The following is a 16,343-nucleotide window of genomic DNA, read 5'->3' as shown; positions in this document are numbered from 1 at the left end:
TTAACTAATATTCAAGTTTAAAATAATTAGTCCGTACTTCAATTGTTTAACCAAACATCGGATTAATAATTTTATTGGACTATTAGTCCAATCCCAAGCTCATGTCCACCCAAACAAACATGGCCTAAATGTTTTTATCAACATTTCTATTAAACGTGTGGGTCTTACACCCATGTGAGACATTTAGTAAAAATATTGATAAAATGTTTGGAATCCTTAACATTACCCTTTCACAATTTTCACCTATATTATTTTTTAGATGGGATAAACTAGTGAACTACAAAGCTTCAGAAAAAACTAAAGATCATAAAGGTGAAGGAATGTCTTCTATCCATACTGATAGCCCAGATAATTGGCATGCCATGCAAGCCAAACCACGTGCAACTTGATTCCCAAGACGCGAAATATGGGATATCCAAAACTAACTAAATTGGTGCCTCTCATCATATGCCTGTTGCAAGATATACCCAAAAGAAGAAAACAAATACGAGCCATCCCAAAGAGCATTGACAATGGTGAGTAAATTGCCTTCAAGGTGGACATTCTGTAAACCCAATTCACCAGCAAAAGTTATCGCACGAGAGGCCACCTATGCCTCAGCACAATCCGTCTCTATCCAACACTGAATTGGCTCTGAAAGATAAACAATTGTTGGAAATCTTCTGTGTAAAATAAATAACTTGAAACAAATTAAACAAATAAAAATAAATTACTTACAGAATTTATTTTACCGAAATGAATAAGTAATAAAAACGATCAAGTCGAGTTTGTGACACTCTGTCCTTAAAACAAATTCGCCCCGCTTCAGTGCTTACGGATAAATGGCGTCTATCTCCCAGGATATAATGATCTACACAAATTGTAGTAATACTCCAAACAATCTATACGGCGAACAAAACATGTGTTCTATACTCTCAGAATTTTATCCTAAAAACTAGAATGAAGAATAATGCAGAGAGAGCAAAATCGGAAGGAAAGCAAAAGAAATTCAGACTTTTCAGGATATATCAACTGCTGGAAGATGATCTCTATTTATAAGCAACTTGGTGACTTTCAGATCTGTCCGAAGAGGTGCAAAACAACCTGAATAGATGCAGTCTCCAAAATGAACAGGTGCAGTTCGAATTTGAACATATCTGCTGGCAGTTTTGGACAGATAACTGCTGGGCAGTTTAAATTTGTTAAAAATGGTTTAATCTGTTTAGGAATTTCTAGACTAGAAGAGATACAATGTTGGATAGAAATTTAAATTCGATTTTGGCACAAAATTTGAATTAATTTTGTTTAGAAAAATAAATTTTTCCGCAAGAATTTTAAAAAAATTCAAAAAAAAATTGCCAAAAAAATTTATGTTAGAACCGACCCGACCCACCCCCGGGCCCGACACAGTTCAGCTCGGCTGGCCGGTCGGACGGACGACAGCGGCATGCACATGTGGTTGTTTGGGCCAAGATCCACTTTGTCCATAACTCCTCCCTTCTACAAACTTGGGGTGCCCCTTGGGGCCCAACCTAAGTGTTGTCACCTAGAGCATATATACATACACAAACTCTCTTAAAGTTTCAATGTGGGACAAGTCTTACAAGAAAACCCACATTTTGTTTTTTAATTGTCCATTCCACAAACCCGAAAACGACGTCAACTTCTCATTCACTCATAAATGGTTTTGATGAACTGTTTGCACCGTGTGACTTGTCATGAGGCAAGGAACACATCACTTTTGGACTCACCCCAAAAGACGTGTGGGACCTACTCAAATTTGGGCTCAAAGGAAACCCACATTTTTTTCTTTAATTGTCCATTCCACGAACCCAAAAACAACATCAACTTCCCATTCACTCATAAATGGTTTTGACGAACCGTTTGCACCGTGTGACTTGTCATGCGACAAGGAACACGTCACTTTTGGATCCACCCCAAAAGACATATGGGACCTACTCAAATTTGGGCTCAAAGTTGGCCCAAAATAAGCTTATAAAACCATTATTTCTAACAATCCCCCACATGAATGAAATTTGACAGAGAGAAAATGCAACAACATGATCTAATTATTGAGAGTACAGAAATTGGAAATATTCTGCAAAGGATAGGTAACTTTTGTGAGACACTATCGGATTTACTAGCTAACCAGTAAACATGATGTCTTGAACTGTTCAGCTGTTTGTGTATACCAAGACAATAGAACTTATATAGTATATTACCAGACACAGTTTAGTTCTCACTATTGTGTTCATTTTGACCCTAAATAACTTAATCTCTCATGAGTGCTCTAGAGAATTGTAGCCCTTCACAAATCTCATAGAACCAGCCTAGTTCACACTCATATAAGTGATTCTTATGAAGAATATCCTGCCATACTCCATTAGGTATTTCTAGATATAAGAATCATTAAAAGTTTTACTTAACCTAAAACGCTGTAGACATCACTATTTCATCATAGAAATAGACAGGAGTTTGACTTCCCAGTGATCCTTATGAGTCATACACAACTCGGTTGTCCCTTTGAACCTAGATCTTGGGATCTCCAATCAACTAGGTTGGGTTGTTGTAATGGCCCCAAAATGCATGTCACAATTATCCTTATTTAATTATGCGATAATATGAATTAATTGGAGAATATCCGTTTGAATTGGAAAAATATCTATTGAGGCTACAACTTTGGGGCTAAAATTGACGACCATAATGGGTTCAAAAACCGAAATTGCGTACATAGATATGCTAGTGGGAATTTTTAGAGCCACTTGGGAAGTTTAATTAAAAATTGATTTCGTCTGATTCGTTAAGCCATGTTTGGCTCAACCTTTAGATAATTCTTCGTAGATATAGATATGGGCCTTTGTTTGACTCAAACAAAAAGGAAGTAAAAATATCTGAGAGAGGAAGAGAGTTCTAGAGAAAGAGAGAAGCCAAGGAAAAGAAGAAGAACAAAGAGGGGATTAAGCTAAATCTTCACCAAATCAAGCATCTAAGGTAAGAATCCATCCCAAATCTCTTGAAGCTAAGTGAAATTAAAGAGTTGGGTAGTGTAAATTGTTGCTTAGAACTCACATGAGTTTAAAAGAGGAATTGAAATCATTCATGGCATCAAATCATTTAATTCACGTTCATAAACTTGTTTTCTTGCATGATTCTTGGTGATGGAGGTGAAACTCCATGAATTTGTTAACATATGCATACTTGTTGATTTTGCCCTTTAATTCAAAGCTTTGATCTTCACATGAAACATTGAGTTTGATTTAAAGTTATGAATTTTATTTGAAGTTAGAAATGGGAAATTCAAGTTGTTTTCAAGTGTTTTGAGCCTTGAAATGTATGAATTGAAAGTTGATTTCGCAAAAGAAAGAGTTCCCTTTCAAAGCAGATTTTCGGACTGGTTTTTCACCTAGACCGCTCGAGCGGCCTGGGACACCGCTCAAGCGGCCAACCTTGATTTGGGCCAAAATTGATTCTGAAGTTCCACCGCTCATGCGGCCAAGCCCATCGCACGATCGGCCAGGCCACCGCACGTGCGGCTAAATAGGGCAAAATTTCTAATTTTGTTTTCTTTCTGTTTTCTGACTTCCAAGCCTTCATTTACTTGATTTTCACATGTCATTTACGTCCATTAACATTCCATAAGCATGAAATAAAGTAAGAAAAGAATAGAAGTAACTGAACGAACGAATAACGGATAACCGAATAACGTTAAGAATCAACTAAATGACTCGATATCGATGTGTATTGAGAAATTGTGCTATGAATGTTTGTATTTGTATGTCAAGACTTGAAGACCGTGCAACCAGTTTTAGAAGCCCACTGTGAGGAACATTTTTGTAAAGATATGTTGATATGACTCATGTTTTAACTGTTATCGATAAGTTATAATTTCTGAAATGCTATTTTGATCATGTGAACGAATATACTATTTGTGAATCTAATATGGCATCCATGGATAGTCCCAAGTCATGGGGGACAACACATTAGTGCGGGTCCATGACATACACGTGATACGAGATCTCGTTAGCCACTTCGTTGTAGTGATATGTGTTTAATCAGTATCCGGAACTGATTACTCTAGTCGAAAGACGACCTATGTGTTATGTCCTGTGAGATGTACCATTATATTATGTTCTGATATGAGACTGATATGAATGATTGTGACATGATTTGTTTTACGGATATGTTATATGTGGAATTCGTTCACTAACTCCTTTGCTTTAATGTTATTCACTGGGTTTTAGCTCACTGTTTTTATATAATATTTATAGGTGAGCGTTCTGGAGGGCAAGTGTAGAGGGTTTTTTACCGAGCTACCGTTTTGAAGCCTACCAAGTGTTTTGGGTGCCTCCGAGTTGGGGCTAGGCCAGGAAGGCCGTTGTCAAGCTTTTGATTTTGTTGTGTACTTTTGACTCGTACATATGTTTTGTATAAGATATTATGTTATACGTTATGTAATGTAAGTGGGTAAATTAACATTTTTGCATGTAAATATTTGTTCATATAGATGCACAGCTCATTGGATTATTGGTGTTTTTGTCTTTTGCTTCCGCAAGCCTCGATTATTTTCATTGTACAGGAAGGCCTTTGGAAATCCAAAGATTATTGGGCGGTTACGATACCAAACTTTTAGGGGCAGGTTTGGGTTGTGACAGTTGTCGTTGTGGTAACTCTTATTTAATAGGCTTAAGTCCCATTCCCCTCGATGAATTCTCAACTAACTCTCTTGCTAACCCTTTGCTTAATGGATCCGTTATACTGTCTTTAGACTTCACATATTTAATGGAAATAATTTCATTAGAGAGTAGTTGTCTCACGGTATTATGTCGACGACGAATGTGCCTTGACTTACCGTTATACATATAACTTTGTGCTCTACCTATTGCTGATTGACTATCATAATGTATGCATATGGCAGGCATCAGTTTTGCTCACATTGGAATATTTTCAAGGAAATAACGAAACCATTCTGCTTCTTCCCCAGCTTTATCTAAAGTTATGAATTCAGATTCCATAATAGACCTAGCAATGCAAGTCTATTTGGAAGATTTCCAAGATATAGCCGCACCCCTAAGAGTAAAGACATACCCATTGGTGGATTTTGAGTCTTTAGTATTCGATATCCAATTTTCATCACAGTATCCTTCAAGTACTGCTGGATATCTAGTATAATTTAGTACAATGTTACGAGTAAATCGGAGATATCTTAGAACCCTTATAATTGCTTTTCAGTGTTCTACTTTTGGATTACTCATATATCTACTTAATTTAATTACTGCATAGGCTATATCAGGGCGAGTGCAGTTTATTAAGTACATTAAGCTTCCAATAATTTAGGCATACTCTAATTGAGAAATACTTTCTTGTACATTCTTAGAAAGAAATAGATTAACATCCACAGGTGTTCTAACAAGATGATCATCATCTTTGCTGAATTTGTCAAGTATTTTCTCAATGTAATGTGATTGTAACAAAGCATAACGTTCTGATATTTTGGTAATTTTCTTACCAAGTATTACATCAACAATCCCCATATTTTTCATGTCAAAATATTTATTCAACATTTTCTTGGTAGTTTTAATCATGTTATTATTACTACTTATGATGAGCATATCATTTACATAAAAACATACTATAACATAATCTTTGTTTGTGTTTTTAATATAAACACATTTGTCACATTCATTAATCTTAAATCCATTTGACATTATTGCTTTGTCAAATTTCTCATGCCATTGTTTTGGCGTTTGTTTTAAACCATATAATGATTTAATCAATTTACACACTTTCTTTTCTTTTCCTGGAACAAAAAATCCTTCTGGTTGTTTCATATAAATTTCTTTATCTAACTCACCATTTAAAAAAGCGGTTTTCACATCCATTTGATGAATTTCTATATTGTACATAGATGCAATGACAATTAGCATTCTAATGGATGTTATTCTAGTAACTGGTGAGTACGTGCCAAAGTAATCAAGACCTTCTTTTTGTCTATACCCTTTGATCACAAGTCTTGCTTTGTATTTGTCAATTGATCCATCCGCTTTCATTTTTCTTTTGAAAATCCACTTGTACCCAAGAAGTTTACAACCTGGTGACAAATCTACCAATTCCCAATTATGATTTTGTAGGATGGATTTAACTTTACTATTGACAGTCTCTTTCCATAAAGGAGCTTCAGGACTGGACATAGTTTCTTTAAAAGTTAAAGGCTCATTTTCTAACAAAAATGTTAGAAAATTTGTCAATTGATGTTATTCTAGTAACTGATGAGTATATGCCAAAGTAATCAAGACTTTCTTTTTGTCTATATCCTTTGGCCACAAGTCTTGCTTTGTATTTGTCAATTGATCCATCCGCTTTTATTTTTCTTTTGAAAATCCACTTGTACCCAAGAATTTTACAACCTGGTGGCAAATCCACCAATTCTTAATTATGATTTTGTAGGATGGATTCAACTTTACTATTGACAGACTCTTTCCATAAAGGAGCTTCAGGACTGGACATAGCTTTTTTAAAAGTTAAAGGCTCATTTTCTAACAAAAATGTTAGAAAATTTGGAACAAAAGACTTTGAGGTTCTAGCACGTTTACTATGCCTAGGTTCCTCTTCTTCATTTTGATCTATCTCTTGCTCTTGTTCTTGATCATGATTAGTAATAGCATCATAAGATCTGTTATTTGAACTAGTCTCCTATCCAGTCTTATTTGGAAATATATTTTCAAAGAACGATGCATTCCGAGATTCAATAATAGTATTTAAATACATTTCGAAATGTTCTGACTTATGAATCAAAAATCGATATGCACTACTATTCTTGGTATAACCAATGAAAATGCAATCAATAGTTTTAGGAACTATCTTAGTCTTTTTAGGACTAGGAATAGCCACTTTAGCCAAACACCCCCACACCTTTAAGTATTTGTAGGATGGTACTCTCTCATGTCACATTTCATAAGGTGCTTGATTCATTTTGTTTCGGGGTATTTTATTAAGTATATAATTAGCAGAAAATATTGCTTCTCCCCACAAGTTTTAAGGTAATATAGAACTTATTAACATGGCATTCATTATTTTTTTTTAAAGTCCTATTTTTCTTTTTAGCAATTCCATTTTGCTGAGGTAAGTAAGAAGCGGTGAGTTGATGAATTATTCCATATTCTTTAAAAAACTCACCAAAAGGTGATTCATATTCACTACCTCTATCACTTCTAAGTTTTTTTAATTTTCTTACCAAGTTGATTTTTAACTTCATTCTTATATTGAATGAAAGTTTCCAAAGTTTCATCATTGGTTTGAATTAAATAAACATAACTATATCTAATATAGTCATCTATGAAAGTGATAAAATATTTTTTCTCACCTTTAGTTTGAATTGATTTAAAATCATAAATATCACTATGAATTAATTCAAGTGGCTCCGTACTTCGTTCAATTGAATGAAAATGAGTTTTAGTTAATTTTGCCTCAATGCAAATTTCACATTTATGATTTAAATCAATGTCAAACTTAGGTAAACATTCCATATTAATTAATTTACACAAAGATCCATAATTAACATGTCCTAGTCTACCATGCCACAAAATTGAAGACTCAAGCAAGTAAGAAGAAAATGTATTTTTATTAATTACAGAGGATACAACAGTCATTACATTCATTTTGAAAAGGCCATCAGATATGTAACATTTTCCTACATACATTCCATTCGTAGTAAGTACAAATTTATCACTCTCAAACACTATCCTAAACCCATTTTTACTCAACAGAGATCTGGAGACTAGATTCTTGCGAATGTTTGGTAAATGTAGCACATTGCTGAGAGTGAGTTTGTTTCCAAATGTCATCTTTAGAATAATCTATCATTGTCCTTCAACTTTAGAAGTCGAAGAGTTTTCCATGAAAAGTTGTTTACCGTTGTCCACTAGAGAATAAGATGTGAACATCTTTTTGTCAACACAGATGTGACGAGTAGTACCAGTGTCCACCTACCATTCTTTAGGTTTGCCTCGAAAACAACTATAGAAAGATTTATGTCATCTACATCATTGAAAATTTTGTCCACTTCGGTCATATTAGCTTGAGCAGGCTTCTTGCTTGATCTTCCTTTGCCTTTGCATTTGTTACGGCAATCTTTGGCCCGATGTCGCTCTTTGTCACAGATGTAACATTTGTCATTAAACTTGTACTTCTTAGTTTCTCTTCCTTTAGAGCCTTGTGCAGAACTTTCTCCAGAATACTTCTGTTTCTTTGCTTTTGGAGCATGTTCTGCCACATTTGCCTTGGACTCAATTGGATGCTTACCAGCCCGTTTCTTTGAATTGCGGTTGTCTTCCTCAATCTTCAAACGCACAATTAATTCTTCCAAAGTCATTTCCTTGTGCTTGTGTTTGAGGTAATTTTTGAATTCCTTCCAACCTTGTGGTAACTTTTCAATTAAGGCAGCAACTTGGAAGAATTCACTGAGAGACATGCCTTTTGCATGAATGTCATGCAGAATGAGTTGAAGATTTTGAACTTGGCTAATCATAGTCTTTGAATCAACCATCATAAAATTCAGGATTTTGCCAACCACAAATTTCTTTGAGTCAGCATCTGCTGTTTTGTACTTTTTTTTTTCTTTAGAAACTCCCAAAGTTCCTTTGCCGTTTTGATAGGACTGTGGATGTTATATGATGTGTTGTTAAATTCGTTCAAGATGTAGTTCCGACAAAAGAAATTAGAATATTTTCAGGTATCAACTGCAGCAACCACTTGCCGGTCGGTTTCATCCTCGTTCAGAGTATGAGCATTTTCACGAAGGAAACGTGCCAAGTTTAGAGTAGTAAGATAGAACAATATTTTTTGCTACCATCTTTTAAAATCAGTTCCTGAGAACTTCTCTGACTTCTCACCGTGATTAACTGGCATAGTCACACAAGATGAGGTATTGGAGCAATTGCAGCCACTATACCAGTACTTGTTTGAGCATTAGTTTGACCAGTTTCAATAGTCATGAATTCTAAATTATAAAACAAAATTATAATTAGAATTTTATACTACACAAAAAATTTAAACTAAAACCACGTAATTAAATTTTGTAAAAATAAAAGAAACAAGAATTGTAATTTTTATTTCCAATTAATTTGAAAATAAAATAAAATTGTATTTAAATAAATTAATTCCACACAAAAAAATATTTCTGTAACACTTCAAAAATTAAAATACTGAAAACATAATTTTAATTAATGAACACTCAGAAATTATTTCTGAAAACCAAAATTAATTTCTGATCAACTTCACAAATAAATATTTTGAATTGTTAATGACTACTAGTATATTACTATTAGTTGTCAAAGAAAATAAACAGTATATTACTACTATTTGTCAAACAGTATATTACTACTATTTATTTTTCCAACCAGAATATTATTTTGTAAAACCATAAAAAATAATTTCTGTAAGAAGAAGAAAAAGAAAAGGAAACAAATAAAAAATTCTGTATAAAAAGAATAATTCGAGTTTGTCTTAAGATTGTTGGAACAATCTTCTGTGTAAAATAAATAACTTGAAACAAATTAAACAAATAAAAATAAATTACTTACAGAATTTATTTTACCAAAATCAATAAGTAATAAAAACGATCAAGTCGAGTGTGTGACACTCTGTCCTTAAGACAAATTCGCGCCGCTTCGGTACTTACGGATAAATGGCGTCTATCTCCCAAGATATAGTGATCTACACAAATTGTAGTAGCACTCCAAACAATCTGTACGGCGAACAAAACCTGTGTTCTATACTCTTAGAATTTTATCATGAAAACTAGAATGAAAATAAATGCAAAGAGAGCAAAACCGGAAGGAAAACAAGAGAAATTCAGACTTTTCAGGATATATCAACTGTTGGAAGATGATCTCTATTTATAGGCAATTTGGTGACTTTCAGATATGTCCGAAGAGGTGCAAAACAACCTGAATAGATGTAGTCTCCAAAATGAACAGATGTAGTTTGAATTTGAACAGATCTGCTGGTAGTTTTGGACAGATAACTGTTGGGCAGTTTAATCTGTTTAGGAATTTTTGGTCTGGAAGAGATACACTGTTAGATAAAAATTTAAATTCAATTTTGGCGCAAAATTTGAATTAATTTCGTTCAAAAAAATAAATTTTCCCGCAAGAATTTTTGAAAAAATTCAAATAAATTTTGTCCAAAAAATTAATGTTAGAATTGACCCGACCCCACACAAGACATGGCTTGGCCGGGCGGACGACTGCAGCGCACGCGTGGTGGTTTGGCTAAGGTCCACTTTGTCTATAACTCCTCTCTTCTACAAACTTGGGGTGCCTCTTGGGGTCTAACCCAAGTGTTGTCACCTAGAACTTATATACATACGCAAGCTCTCTTAAAGTTTCAATGTGGGACAAGCCTTACAAAGAAACTCATATTTTATTCTTTAATTGTCCATTTCACGAACCCGAAAACGACGTCAACTTTCCATTTACTCATAAATAGTTTTGACGAATTGTTTGCACTATGTGACTTGTCATGCGGTAAGAAACACGTCACCTCTTTAGACTTATCCCAAAAGATGTGTGAAATCCACTCAAATTGAGATTCAAAATTAACCCAAAATAAACTTATAAAACCATTATTTCCAACAACAATCACCGCCCTTTATAATCTCTGACTACTATGCCAATCCCAATCATTTGTTGAAAAAAAAAAAGAAAAAAAAAAAGAAAGAAAAAGAAGAAGAAGAAGAAGAAGAAGAAGTTAAAGCACAAAAAAGCAAGACAAATTCAAATTAACATGGCCATATCAATATTAGACATGAATTTATGGGTCAAACATCATACTTAGAAAATTGTATAAATTTTTATATATGTATATCCTTATTCTTAACTCAAGATGACTTGGGGATGGTTTGAGAAGTGGGTTCATTTTTTAGTTTTTTGATTTTTTTGGCTATTTTAATTTGGGCTAAAAAGTTTGGTTTGGGAAGGACTTTTTAGATTTTTGGCTTTTTTGACTTTTTTTGTGAGAGAAAAGTATATTAATTATGAGTTGGATGTGATGTTTTGTTGGTTGTGACTAAAATAATCTATTTTATTTTTTGTGGTTAAAATAGCCAAAAAAAACCTACAAACCTTCTTCCCAAACGGTGCCTTGGTCTCATATGATTTGGTGTCATTGTTACATACAAAACACATCTATGCGGCTTGTAAAACTCATTTTGAATCATATTTTAATACTTTGAACCGTTCAATTAAAAATATTAAAAAAATATACATATAAAAAATAAATTAATTGAATATCGATAACTCTTTCATCAAATTATATTTATATTTAGTTTGATATATATATATATTTATTTTTTTATACAAATCAATTTAACATTTTAAAAAGATGTTCTACTCAATATTTTTTTTAAAATAAATTACTCGAATCCTCAAAATTGAATTTGAAGTAAATTCCACCAGCCGTACAATAGGCACCACTGTACATTATGTACAGGAGTGACACCAATACAGAGCAGTAAGATACTAATTATTGGCAACGGCTGTGCTTTATACCCCCAGTGGGGGTCGCGCCCCAAGTGACGTGGCGCGTCCCCACTGGCTGCCAACTGAAAAAAAAATATATATATATATTTTTTTTCACCCAATTATGGGTCTCCATCTCACTGGGGTCGACTCCAATGGGGGTATAAATCATTTTTTTTATTGGCAAATATGAACAATGCTTACTCTCTCTCCTATTTTTTATTTTTTGGGGGATAAAAGTGGTACATCAAAAAAAGAAAGTAAAAGCACAGGGTTATGTATTTGACCATCCTGTTTGGCAAGGGATTTTTCAGGTTTTTTTGGCTATTTTAGTCACAAAAAACAAAATAAGCTATTTTAGCCATAACAAACAAAACATCACATCCAATCTATAATCATTACATTCTTTTCTCACAAAAAAAGTCAAAAAAGCCAAAAAGCCAAAAAGCCCTTCCCAAACCAAGCTTTTTAGCCCAGGCTAAAATAGCCAAAAAAGCCAAAAAGCCAAAAAGCCAACCCACTTCCCAAACGGAAACATTCATGAAGATGATGGACATGTTTGGTTTGGTTTTGAGAGAGTAATTTTTAAAAATTATTTTATGGAGAAAGTTTAGAAATTTTTTTGATTTGTTTAGTTATGTATTTTTTAAAGTAATTTTAGAGTTTTAGATTTTGGAATGATTTGATATTTTGTTACAATTCAGTGGATGTGTATGTGAGAAAAAGTGATTGAGAAGAAGAGATGAGAGAAAAAAGTGATTGATTGATGTATAAAAGAAAGAAAGTGATTTTAGAAATTGTTTTAGAAAAATTACATACTAAATAAATTTTTTTAAAAAAAAATTTTCAAAATCATTTTACAAAGCCGAACCAAACATACCAGATAATTTTTTCTAACAACAATGATTCATCCCACTAAAAACATCACCACTAATAGCACTAATGCATTAAAAAAGTAAAAAAAAAAAAAATATAACTCCAAAATCAAAACATCACATCATTAATGACGAGACCCACTGTCACCTAATTAGTGGGAGCACTAATTAGTGCTCCCAATCATTTTTCTTTTTTCTAATCTTGCTCCGTCCTTGCATCTCATCTCGTTTCATGTGGGTTTCTCTCACCTTGATGAGGAAGTCGGGTGGGAACGAAGACGGGTTTACTCCTCACACCATTTTACTCCACTCTCATACTTGATTATATTTATTAAATATATTTATATATATATAAATTATTTTTTAATATAATAAGTTTAAAATATTAAAATATTATAATTAATATTTATTTATCATTTTAACTCTCATTAATTATAAATTATTATTTATAATATATTACATTATCTCTAATTTTTATTAGGGCATTGCTTCCGACCCCAGTGGGAGTGACCCCAGTGGCACCCCCAGTGACTTGACAACGTGTGATTGGCTGGAAAAAAAAAAAATTATTTTTACACCAATCAGGGACGACCCCCAGCACCCCAGCTGGGGTCTAAGTCATTTTCCTTTTTATTATTATATTGGTATAAGGCAAGACTGGGACACTACAACCTTGCCACAAACTCCCCCCAATGCAATTAATTCATGTGATGATGATTAGAGAGGCAATTAGGTGCATGCTGAAAAGTCAATAATCCTAAAACTCTAAGACACGAAAGACACGAGTCACAGTGTCTCTTACCTAATGTGCATTTTATGAGTTAATTATAGTCCATCTCTCAATGTCCGTAGCTTGGCTGCTATGTTAATAAAACCAAATTATTCATTTTCCAATGTATTATTTTATTTGTATCATTATTACTTGGAAAAATTATACTGCTCTTCTTGAAATTTGGAGAAAATATAAGAAGTCTTAATTTTAATATAATTATATTAACCCCCTTTCAGTAAAATTAAAGATACTGAAATTAATTCAAATGACATAAAAATACAAAAAATAAACAAGATAAAATATTTATTTCAGTATAAAAGAGGTGATAATATTATTTTTTTATTAATGCGATTAACAAATTTCTAATGAAAAAAGAGACAAGTGTCATATAAATTGAAATCTTAAAGAAGTTCAGCGTAATTAATTTACTGTATTTTGTTTAAAGTGAGAGGAAATTAATGTAATTTTTTATGCTAATACAGGGACAGGGAAATTTCTCTGTTTCCTTAAGAAATGGACAAAAATATGTGTGGTTGCATAGATTTTGATAAGATTTGACTTAGAGGAGGCCCAAAATTCATGCAGTAAAGTTAGGGGAAATGACAAGGGACCCAACAGCAAAGGAATCTTCTGTTATAAAATTTTCACCTATTGCGTATCATTTGTTTGATATAGGTGCAAGTTCCATCTCTAGGCTTCGTTTTGATTGAGAAGATTTGACACTACCCTTTGTTTTTTTTTTTTTTTTTTGGTGAACCAAAAAAAAAAAAAGCCAAAAAAAAAAACAAGACTACAGCCTAACCACCCTGGAGGAACCAGCCTCCTGCAAATCAGACCCTAAAGTTGTAGCCAACAAGTAGGTTCAACAAATAAAATCTCATGAACAGACTGGTTTAGTTAAAAAGTCAAAAAATTATTAAAAAAAAATTAAAATGTCAATAATTCATATCAAAAAATCAAAAAAAAAATTTTTTGTTTATTTTTTACACATCTTTTCATAAAAAGTTAAAAAGTCATCACAAATATACTAATTTTTTTAAACTTATATTTTAGCTAAATAGTCAAAAAATTACTAAATTAGTCTGTTCCCAAACGAGACCTCAGTCTGTGTAACCATGCCAAGAGCTTCCTTAGCAAACTACCCTTTGTTTTGTTCTATAGAAGGACTAGCGTATGCCCGTACCTGAAGGTACGGTGTAATTAATGATGACATTAAAATATAAATCAAAATTAGAGAGGGATGTATTCAAATTTTTTGTTTTTTTTTTCTCTTTTCAAAGAGTAGGTAATGAATTCACGGGAAGGAAAAAAATCCCTAAATGAAGACATGCAATAGTTTTTGATAAAATCACACAATATAAAATCACATTCAAAGAACAAAATATCCTCACAAAGGAGAAAAAAAAAAATCAGACAACTCAAGAAATGGGTATTGATAAGAATACAAACACAATTCTAGATCTTCAATTTGCACGAACAAAATGATAAAATAATAATAATAATTAAAAGGAAAAAAAAGAAAAAAGAAACAGGATGAATCAATGAATGAATAAGGAATTGGTACAAACATCCATCCAAACAATGGTGTTATAGAGATGGAGGCCAATAGATTTGCTCCAAACGACCGTTGTTTCTCTCTGATCGGTGAGTCCGATTGCCTTAAGTCCACTGTCAACATTGTGCCCATCTACAGTGGCTTTGTCAATTGCCTTGCTCATACAAATCTTCACACTCTCCATAATCTCCATCGGATCGTGCTCTATCCATCTGCAGATTCACAAACAAAACAACAATAAAAAAACAGAACAATCACAGAGAGAGATAGATACATAGAGAGTGAGTTCTTCATACCCTGCTTGTGGGTAGAACTGGCGTGGAGATGACTGGAGAAAGTGGCACAGGTAATGACTGGATGAGGTGATGAGCATCACCATGGCTGAGGGTGGGTGTTTTGAAAATTGAAAATTTGGAGTGAGACTGAAAGAAAAAAAGAGGAGAGTTTATAGAGAGAGTTCGATAAGCGTGGGTCTCTTTTTTGTAGGGAGTGGATGGATGTGTTTTGAAATTTAAAAAGTGGATAGGTGAGGTGCGATAGATAAGGATATAAGCGTGGGTCTCTTTTTTGTAGGGAGTGAATGGGTGTGTTTTGAAATTTAAAAATGGGATAGGTGAGGTACGATAGATAAGGATATAAAATCTTACATGCTCTCTTAACAATGACCTTAAACTTCTTGTATTCCTTCGAACCATCATCACCAATGAACATCACCACAAACTGTGCAGTGCACACTGGAAAAGTTCCAATTATAAGAGCAAATCAATGTAAGTACTTATTTTGGCAGGTAGATAAAGGCAGATATAACAGACTTTTAAAATGGAAGATCACGAAGAATACACAGATGAAGTCATCATTCACCTATTGCACAAAATTCTTACGATCGATGGATTTGATGAACAAAATTGCAAAAGCATGAATAAAGGTAATTACCATAAAAAATCTCACACACACTCTTCCGAAGCATGTAGTAAAGACTCCGAAATGCATCCTCCCATGCCAATTGTCGTTTGCTGAAGAAATCCATTTGGACTGAACAAAGAAAAAAATATTAAAGATTTAAATTTTAGAATTAAAACAAAAAATGGTATTACAAAACGTTACTATTCTTCCATTTTTTATCCTTCACTCTTATCTACCAATTCGTCTACTTTATATTTCTATAAACCAACAAAACCCAATAAAAATACGTCAAAAAAATATTAAGAATTTTCAACATAAAATAAAATCAATAAAAAATTCACAAAATTTAAATATGTACCTGAATTCTGTTGGTGGTGGTCCCTAACTGAATCCTATAAAGAAAAATTTTAAGATGACCACAAAGAGTGAAAAAGAATATTTGCACCTAATTTATATAGAAATTATTTTCAAATAGAGAAGCATACATATAGAAAGATAGATTGGTTACATAACATAACAATTTTGAAAGATAGATTGGTTACATAACATAACAATTTTGAATTTTGAATTTGGGTTTTCTTAGATAGATATTGAGTTTTCTTATTTTATAGATATAGATAAAGAAAAATGGTGATACTCATCTTTTTCAAAATCATAAATTATGGGATAAATATAGATTGAGTTTTTTTATTTTATAGATACAGATATATTTTTCAAATTCATAAATCATGGGATAGATAGAT

The 16,343-nt window shown here is 32.9% G+C and overlaps 1 long non-coding RNA gene across 1 annotated transcript; it reads right to left on the bottom strand.

The window, feature by feature from the left end:
- Window positions 1–14,549: 14,549 nt before the first annotated feature.
- On the bottom strand, window positions 14,550–16,145 carry LOC114268322 (uncharacterized). Its single transcript, XR_014342056.1, has 4 exons — window positions 15,631–16,145; window positions 15,345–15,431; window positions 14,994–15,119; window positions 14,550–14,909 (listed from the first exon to the last, which is right to left on the bottom strand). It is a non-coding gene; the product is annotated as an uncharacterized LOC114268322 (long non-coding RNA).
- Window positions 16,146–16,343: the final 198 nt, after the last annotated feature.

Source organism: Camellia sinensis, chromosome 10, assembly GCF_055761805.1.
Source record: "Camellia sinensis isolate YWXY chromosome 10, ASM5576180v1, whole genome shotgun sequence".
NCBI classification, from domain to species: Eukaryota; Viridiplantae; Streptophyta; class Magnoliopsida; order Ericales; family Theaceae; genus Camellia; species Camellia sinensis.
This window is presented reverse-complemented; position numbering and strand designations above follow the sequence as displayed.